The sequence below is a fragment of the Rhinopithecus bieti genome, unplaced genomic scaffold (assembly GCF_001698545.2).
Source record: "Rhinopithecus bieti isolate Rb0 unplaced genomic scaffold, ASM169854v2 scaffold_35991, whole genome shotgun sequence".
Classification (NCBI taxonomy): domain Eukaryota; kingdom Metazoa; phylum Chordata; class Mammalia; order Primates; family Cercopithecidae; genus Rhinopithecus; species Rhinopithecus bieti.
Genome location: NW_016815039.1, coordinates 109,454 through 112,492, shown reverse-complemented (window position 1 = coordinate 112,492; position 3,039 = coordinate 109,454). Strand labels below are relative to the sequence as shown.

Here is a 3,039-nt window from a genome sequence, read left to right as displayed (position 1 = left end):
CACTTAAAATAATCAATGGTATAGAAGTAAATAGTAGAATGATGGTTACCAGAAGATGTCAGGGGTATAAAGTTACAGGTACACAATATGAGTAAGTTCCAGAGATCTGCCGCACAACAAACAGTGGTCATAATCAACAATAAGGTATTGTGTACATAAAAATTTAGGCCGGGTGTGGTGGCTCACGCCTGTAATCCCAGCACTTTGGGAGGCGGAGGCCGGCAGATCACCTGAGGTCAGGAGCTCAAGAGCAGCCTGACCAACATCTCTGCTAAAATACAACGTCTCTACTAAAAATACAAAATTAGCTGGGCGTGGTGGTGCGTGCCTGTAATCCCAGCTACTCGGGAGGCTGAGGCAGGAGAATGGCGTAAACCCAGGAGGCAGAGCTTGCAGTGAGCTGAGATCTGGCCACTGCACTCCAGCCTGGGCGACAGAGCGAGACTCTGTCTCAAAAAGAAAAGAAAAAAAAAAAAAGCTAATGAGATTAGACATGATCTATCTTTTTCTAGACATTGGTACCTTTTGCACTTCAATTAGATATCCAGACACGCCCATAGCTTAGCAGTCATAAGTAATGTTGTTGGGAAAAGGGTATGAGGTGGGTTGGTTGTACAAGAAGAATACGTTAGAATTTGCTTTCTTCTGAGCTTAGCTACTCAAGTAATATATAGTAAGAAGCAGGTAGATTCATCATCAGAAAGAATGTAGGCAGCTAATCTGAGAAGAAAAAAACTACAAAAAACAAGAGAAACAAATGAGAAGCTAGCTTTAACTGAGAGCTGATGAACTTAGGAGACTCAACATTGGTTTTCTAAATAGTGATATTAAAATATTGCCAGACAAATTTTTCTGATGTGTAGAATTTAATTTGGAACTGAGTAGGAGGGATACGACAATACGACATCGTCAGTATTTGCCCTCATCCCTACCACAAAATGACGACTGTAAAGGAAGAAACTCTTAAAATAACTGCCTGGCCCTGCAGTAATGCTTCCCTTTCAAATAGGTAGCTTCCTCCACCATGTATTACTTGGAAGATGCAGTAATTTAATTACTGAAAGGACCATCTCAAATCATCTTTAGTCACAACACACGGTAAACATTTATAGAGCAATATATTTGTAAAATGTGTTTTATATTGGGGAAGTATGATACAATACAGAAATAATCATTGAAAGCAAGATACCATGACCAAGCAATTAACAATCAATTATTCAGTTTTAATTTGATATATAATAGATCTGAGGCACTGCCTATAAAGTGGAAGACATAATTATAATACTACAAACATCATTCCAGCCTTCCAGTTGCTTATGGTCCAGCAGGGAGGATGCACATGGGAAAAATAATGATAACTAGTGACAAATGTGATGAGTCTTAACAAAGAAGAGCATATTGCAAGGGAATGTCACTCACTCCAGGGTTAGCAAAGACATTGTTAAGGAAATAATGTTTAAACAGAGACTCATGAGATGAGTATCACCCAATCAAAAATAAAAGACAGCTTTCTAGGCCAAGAACACAAATGTGAAAAGTTGTTGATAATGCGAGAGCACATCTGAAGCATAGAAAACATTCTGTGTGGTTAGAGAATAGAGAAGGCAGAGAAGTGCTTAACAAAATGAGGCTGGAGAGGTGGGCTTTGAATTTGGGATTTTATCAGATTAACAAGGAACCTCTGAAAGATTTTAAGCAAGGTTAGATTAAAGCATAGTTACATTAGCCTTTAAAAAAATCTGATTTTAGTTCAAACTCTGCAACAAATTTCCTGTCTATTTCAATGTATCCATTAGTATTATGAGATTTGACATGCTGTTTGAAGATCCTCCCTTCTCTGGGTCACCTGAAAATAAGCCACAAACAAAGGAATGAAATTGTTGAAAGAAAGGGAAGAGGCAAGACTCCATATGAAGACTACCACTGACTCACCTGTTTGTGCATGCCTCTCTGTGTGTTTTATATTGGTGCTGGTGAAGATAGTTCTTTATACTGATGCATAATAAAGTGAAATGTGTCTGTCTACTTTCTTCCACTGGCCCAGTCACAGATGCCATTATAATTGCTCAGATTATTTGCATATTGGCTTTTCATGATGCCTTTAAAATTATTCATCCCATTTACTGACTTACGCAGAGAATGTACTTTTGTAAATGTGGGCCAGTGTCATGCTTAAATTCCCAAACTACTATTTATTTAAAACTCATCACTTCAGTTTTTATACCCTTTCTCCCCACAAGGGAAAAATGTGATTCTGACTGTTCAAGCACCAACTAAACAGAACACAAAACATGGCAGATGATAAAAACATATTTTCACAAATGACACATGTCATTTTACCATCGAGGAGAGAAACAAAATAAGCTGGTTTTCAAGTTCCAAATCTTGTGTGCTCCTTTCAGCTAAATGCCCTTACATTTGTAAGCCCTTGGGACAGGTTAAGGCTTTTATTATTATTTTAAACTCCTCATAACTACAACCTAGCATCCAAAGTGAAACAGATGCTATTGGATATGAATAGCATATGCAATGGAAATATTGACATTGCCTTCCCAACAGTCATGAGGGATAGACCATAGGCTTTTTGGTAACCTATATTTTCTAGGCCCAAAGCAGGGAATGAGATGGCAGGGAATTCAGGGTAAATTCCAAATTTACATAAAGTTATAGAAGAATATAGGCCATGACCAGTGGCTAGCACCTTCCTAACTTCCAGAAAATGGTGGTGCCAATATTGAGCTTTTAGTCTTTGAACAACAGTTTGGAGAAAATGTAAAATGAAAATTTGTTAACGAACTTGTTTTTAAAAAGCACCTAGACTCCATATAAAAGTACTTGTCCTATGCTGTTTTCATAAGCTACATTTCTGATTGTTTTGGTGAGTCTTTTACTTTGAATCCTATTTGCATAAATTTGTTAATAGGGAGATCATAGAATCACTGATTAATTGCATCACACAGAGTTGTGTGATGTGGATTAGATTTTGCCTAATCTAACCTCTCTATCTTAGAGTTGGAGTTGGGGTGGGAGTTGGCAACA

The 3,039-nt window shown here is 37.7% G+C and overlaps 1 long non-coding RNA gene across 1 annotated transcript in view; it reads left to right on the top strand.

Moving 5' to 3' along the window:
- Window positions 1-1,999, top strand: part of LOC108515790 (uncharacterized) — a 2,688-nt gene extending 689 nt beyond the window's left edge. Inside the window, exon 2 of the long non-coding RNA XR_001881624.1 lies at window positions 1,797-1,999. This is a non-coding gene — a long non-coding RNA (uncharacterized LOC108515790). The remainder of the gene's footprint in view (window positions 1-1,796) is intronic.
- Window positions 2,000-3,039: the final 1,040 nt, after the last annotated feature.